Below are 6,066 nucleotides of genomic sequence, written 5' to 3' on the forward strand. Positions count from 1 at the left end.
AAATGTATAAGAAAAACAAAAAACAAACCCATTGCCGTTGAGTCGATTCCGATTCATAGCGACCCTAAAAGACAGAGTAAAACTGCCCCATAGAGTTTCCAAGGAGTGCCTGGCGGATTTGAACTGCAAACCTCTTCGTTAACAGCTGTTGCACTTAACCACTATGCCACCAGGGTTTCCATTACAATGTATAGCCAATACAAATTCAAAATTGAAAAATGGAGTCAAGAAACATTTTTTTAAAGAATATTATACCATGTTTAAACAACACTGCCATTCTAAATTATATATATATATAAATGAATTGAGTGAAAAATTTTTCACAACATGTAAACATGTCTCTAGTCTATCATCATGAAGATATTTACAAGGGGAGTAATAACTCATGTTGGAAAATCATCAAATGTTTTATTCCCATATTATATTTTTATTCTGTGATTAATTAAAAAAAAACTAATTTTATTTTATTTTTTCCAAGTGTCCATTGCTCAATAGACAACAATTCAGTGTATAGAAACAGGGAGAGACATAGTCACCCAAGGTGATTAAAGGAAATTCTACTGCATTTAATAATCATTTTTGTTTTCTCTCAATGGGCAATCAATGTTGTTACACGGAATTTTCGGATATGGTCTGCTTTATTTTGATTTAAGCCATTGTGATGGTTAAGACTGTGTGTCAGCTTGGCTGGGCCATGATTCTCAGTGTTCTGGCAGTTGTATAATATTGTGATCACTTTCCTGTTGAAATTTGGTATGTGATTAACCCCTTGATGGAATCCGCTGAGTGGTACTGGTGGGGGGGGGGCCTGTGGCAGCTCACTGCCCCCTCAGCCTTCATCTCTCTGCCTTCCATCAGCCTACTTCCTTCCTGCTTGGCTTGCAAATGTTGTTGGCTTGTTTTGGACCCAGCCGCTGTCTCTTGCCTGACCTCTGGTTCTTGGGACTTGAGGTAGCAGCTGACCTGTCCATCTTGGGAATCGCAGATCCTCACAGCATGTGAGCAAGAGTCCTGCGCCCTGACCTGCCTATCTTGGGTTCACCAGCCCCTGCAGCTAAGTGATTCAGGAGAAATCTTGTGATCTTCCCTGCTGACTTGGAGATTACTTGACAGTCACAACCTGTGACCAGGATCCCTGCTCTCCAACCTTCTTATCTTCGGTTCACCAGCTTCTGCAGCTCCGTGAATTGGGAAAAGACTCTATCCTTATCCAAGGATTTGGGACATTCCAACCCCTACAATCGTGTGAACTGTTTCCTTAATATAAATCTCTCTCTATATATTTATAGGCATTACTGGTTTTGTTTCTCTAGAGAACCGAGCCCAAGACAGCCATGAAGACAGAAAATCAAAATTTTGGAGCAAAGTTTATACTTCTTGGCTTTTTCCAATATGGCCAAATGAACACTGTCCTCTTTTTTGCTATCACTGCCATCTTAGTGACTTTGGTGGGGGACATCGTACAGATCCACCTCATCCAACTGGACACCGGACTCCACATTTCCATGTACTTCCTCCTCAGTCAGCTCTCCTTCATTGACTTGATGTACATCTTCACGACAGTACCCAGGATGGCAGCAAACTTTCTGTCAAAAAGTAAGTCCATTACTTTTTTAGATTGTGAGATTCAAACATTTGTGTTTTTGACCCTTGGTGGAACTGAAGCTCTTCTTCTTGGTTTTATGTCTTATGATAGATATGTAGCCATCTGTTACCCTTTACACTATCCTGTGTTCATGAGCAAGACTATCTGTATGTCCATGGTCACATGTGCATGGGCCAGTAGTTCTATCAATGCTTTAATACGTACACTGTATGTATTTCAACTTCCTTTCTGTAGATCTCGGATCATTAACCACTTTTTCTGTGAAGTTCCATCTCTATTGCCTTTGGTGTGTCAGAACACCTCCCAGTATGAGTATACCATCCTCTTTAGTGTCCTTATCATTCTGCTACTACCATTCATGGCCATTCTGGCTTCCTATGCCCAAGTACTTATTGTGGTGTACCAGATGAGCTCAGTAAAGGGTAGATGAAAGTCATCTCCACGTGTTCCTCTCACATGATTGTGGCAAGCCTGTTCTATGGGACCACCCTCTCCACCTATACAAGACCACACTCCTTGCATTACCCTGATGAAGGTAAAGTGGTGGCAGTGTTTTACAGCATCATTATACCTCTTCTGAACCCATTTAACTGCAGTCTGAGGAATAAGGAGGTCACGGGGGCCATTAGAAGAGTGCTGGGAAAATGAATATTTGCACAGAAAATATGACTTTTGGAACCCCTTATAGTTTGAGACTGAACAACATGATTTGATTAGTGTATTGTCTAGAGAGCTGTAAGCTACAAGAAGTGTTTAAAAAAATAAACGTAATGATGCTCTGGTTTATTCTCTTTTCAGAAATAACTAAAGCATTGTTATTAGAATTGGATGGATTTGCTGTGTAAAAGCTAGAGAATGGTTGCCATTATCAACTTTGTCTTCTAAAGCAATAGGTTTACTCCCTGTCAACACAATACTCCCATGTCATAACAAATTGTAGTACCTTCTTTAATATTCTGAAATAAAATGCATATGAGATATAATTTATCATATAATACATAATATCAAGAAAATATATATGATGACCCAACTATAACATAGAGCAAAATGAATACATCCACTTATTTATTCATTCATTGAACAAAGGTTTTAATCCTTTAACTGTGTATGTGACACTGTCATAGGCACTGGTGAAATGGGATGAAGCAAGATAAAACTGACATAAATCTCTGCTCTCATGGAGTTTAGATTTCATTGTTGGGAGAAAGACAATATATAAAATTAACTGGTAAATTTTGCAGTATATTGAAAAGTATTAATTGCATGAAGAGAAACTAAGTGAAAAATTGGAATAGGGAAAGCAAAGGATGTTAGCAATGTTAAGTAAAATAGAGAAGAGAGAGCCTTGAATATGACATTTGTCAAAAAATAAAAGGAGGGAGGGGGGCCAAGATGGCTGACTAGGTAGAAGCTACCCTGGATCCCTCTTGCAACAAAGACTCGGGAAAACAAGTGAATCGATCACATACATGACAATCTACGAACCCTGAACAACAAACACAGATTTAAAGAGTTGACCTGAGTGACAGAGACGGAGAACAAACAACCACGGGGAAGTAGCGACTGTTTTCGGAGCCTGGAGCCAGCGTCCCAATCAGGTAACCTTGGCGCCGGGCTTAGGACTGGGCTCAGGGAAGCTGAACATAACATCTCGTGATGGCGCAAACGGGGCACAGCCCTACCCCCCTGAACTGACACCGGGAGGGGGCCCAGCCAGTCCTTGGAGGCGGCACAGCGACGCGGCTGGCGGGAGGAGAAGTCTCCGGGAGGCAGCAACTGATTTTGGAGCCGGGAGTGCAGCATCCCAGCAGGGGAACCTTGACGCTGGGCTTTGGCCTGGCAGCAGGGGATCTGACCGCGGCTTCAGTGGGCCAGACCCTCGGGGGCAATCTCCACACAGCCAGCACACATAGGCGACACGCCCCTCGGGAATCTCAGATAAAATAGTCATCCCAAGCAAGATAAGCAACTTTGTCTATATTCCGGGGTGCTACTCTCTCCTGTTTTTCTTAACACTCCCCTCCCCTTCCCAGGCGGCTTCATTAACATTGGAATTCCCTGAGCCAGAGGGAGAATGGCTCCAGCTCCGCGGCTTTGCTTCCCCTCCCTTTTTTTTTTGGTCTTTTCCTAACCCATTCTTCTGGCCTGAGAGAAGCAATGACAAAAGACCCAGGGACCAAAAATCCTTCCCTAATTGGACTAAAAACACAGAACCAGCTCCAGCCGAACATATAGGATCCAAATCTTGGGCTTTCATCCTTACAGGGAACAAGGTGGCTGTTATAATGCAAAGGCAGTTCTGATAGGGATCTGACTGCATTTTTTTTTTAGCGGATTTACGGGAAAAACAAGTTTCCCAGGTCTGATATCTCTGCTTATTCAATAGAGCCCTAACTGACCCACAACAGGGAACTGAGGGCTGAAGCTCCTCCCAGACCACCTAGCCTCTAGCCTTAGGGGTCTAAGGAGGGTGACACCTACCAATCTATAGAGGTACTTGCATTGGGGGCCTAACGTACACCTACAGAGCCCTCCCACCAAAGTGCTTTAGGAATGGAGACACACCTACCTCACTGTCACTTCGGGGAACCTGTTAGCATCCTGCCCCACCTGGAGTGTGAAATCCAGCTGCTAATAGAATCTGGTGCACACAGCTATCACCACGACTTCTCGAGGTGGATAGGTGTTAGGGTGCAGCACACACTTGATGACCCAAAATCAGATTCTACTCAAGAATAGTGAATAGACTCAGGCATATATATCCGGCAACAGCCCAAACCAGCTGGGAATAGGACATAAGTAAGTCAAGGGCTACAACAAACAAGACAGAACAATCTAGTAGCCCATCCATGTATATTGAAAGAAAACAAAACAAGACTCAGTGAGCAAATATAGAATAAATCACTACGATATCTTTTTTTATATCTTAGTGATGGCTCAGAGACAGCAGTCAATATCAAACCACATAAAGACACAGACCATGACAGGTTCTACAAGCCCCCAAACAAAAGAATCAAAATCTTTCCCAAATGAAGATACAATCCTGGAATTATCAGATAAAGAATATAAAAAAACTAATTTACAGAATGCTTCAAGACATCAGGGATCACCTCAGAAATGAAATAAGGCACACTGCAGAAAAAACCAAGGAACACACTGATAAAACAGTTGAAGAACTCAAAAAGATTATTCAAGAACATAGTGGAAAAATTAATAAGTTGCAAGAATCCATAGAGAGACAGCATGCAGAAATCCAAAAGATTAACAATAAAATTACAGAATTAGACAACACAATAGGAAGTCAGAGGAGCAGACTCGAGCAATTAGAATGCAGACTGGGACATCTGGAGGACCAGGGAATTCACACCAACATAGCTGAAAAAAAAAATCAGAGAAAAGAATTTAAAAAAATGAAGAAACCCTAAGAATCATGTGGGACTCTATCAAGAAGGATAACTTGCGAGTGATTGGAGTCCCAGAACAGGGAGGGAGGACAGAAAACACAAAGAAAATAGTTGAAGATCTGCTGACAGAAAACTTCCCTGACATCATGAAAGATGAAAGGATGTCTATCCAAGATGCTCATCGAACCCCATTTAAGACTGATCCAAAAAGAAAAACACCAAGACATATTATCATCAAACTTGCCAAAACAAAAAATAAAGAGAAAATTTTCAAAGCAGCCAGGGAGAAAACAAAGGTCTCCTTCAAGGGAGAATCAATAAGAACAAGTTCAGACTACTAAGCAGAAACCATGCAGGGAAGAAGGCAATGGGATGACATATATAGAGCACTGAAGGAGAAAAACTGCCAGTCAAGGATTATATATCCAGCAAAACTCTCTCTGAAATATGAAGGTGAAATTAAGATATTTACAGACAAACACAGGTTTAGAGAATTTGCAAAAACCAAACCAAAGCTACAAGAAATACTAAAGGAAATTGTTTGGGCAGAAAGCCAATAATATCAGATACCAGCACAACACAAGGTCACAGAACAGAACATCCTGATTTCAATTCAAATAGGGAAATCACAGAAACAAATTAAGATTAATTAAAAAAAAATGCTCAAAACAGGGAATCATTGAAGTCAATATGTAAAAGATCACAATAATCAAAAAGAGGGACTAAATACAGATGGCATAGAACTGCCATATGGAGAGGGATACAAGGCAATATAGGACAATACAAGTTAGGTTTTTACTTAGAAAAATAGGGGTAAATATTAAGGTAACCACAAAGAGGTATAACAACTCCATAACTCAAAATAAAAACCAAGAAAAACGTAACGACTCAACAAACATAAAGTCAAATACTATGAAAAATGAGGATCTCACAATTTACAAGGAAAAACGTCTCAGCACAAAAAAGTAAGAGGAAAAATGAAATTGTCAACAACACACATAAAAAGGCATCAAAATGACAACACTAAACACTCACTTATCTATAATTACGCTGAAT

General features: G+C 40.7%; 1 pseudogene; it reads left to right on the forward strand.

The window, feature by feature from the left end:
• Positions 1–545: 545 nt before the first annotated feature.
• LOC111749064 (olfactory receptor 2AK2-like) lies at positions 546–2,421 on the forward strand (annotated as a pseudogene).
• The last annotated feature ends 3,645 nt before the right edge of the window (positions 2,422–6,066 follow it).

Source organism: Loxodonta africana, unplaced genomic scaffold, assembly GCF_030014295.1.
Source record: "Loxodonta africana isolate mLoxAfr1 unplaced genomic scaffold, mLoxAfr1.hap2 scaffold_34, whole genome shotgun sequence".
Lineage (NCBI taxonomy): Eukaryota > Metazoa > Chordata > Mammalia > Proboscidea > Elephantidae > Loxodonta > Loxodonta africana.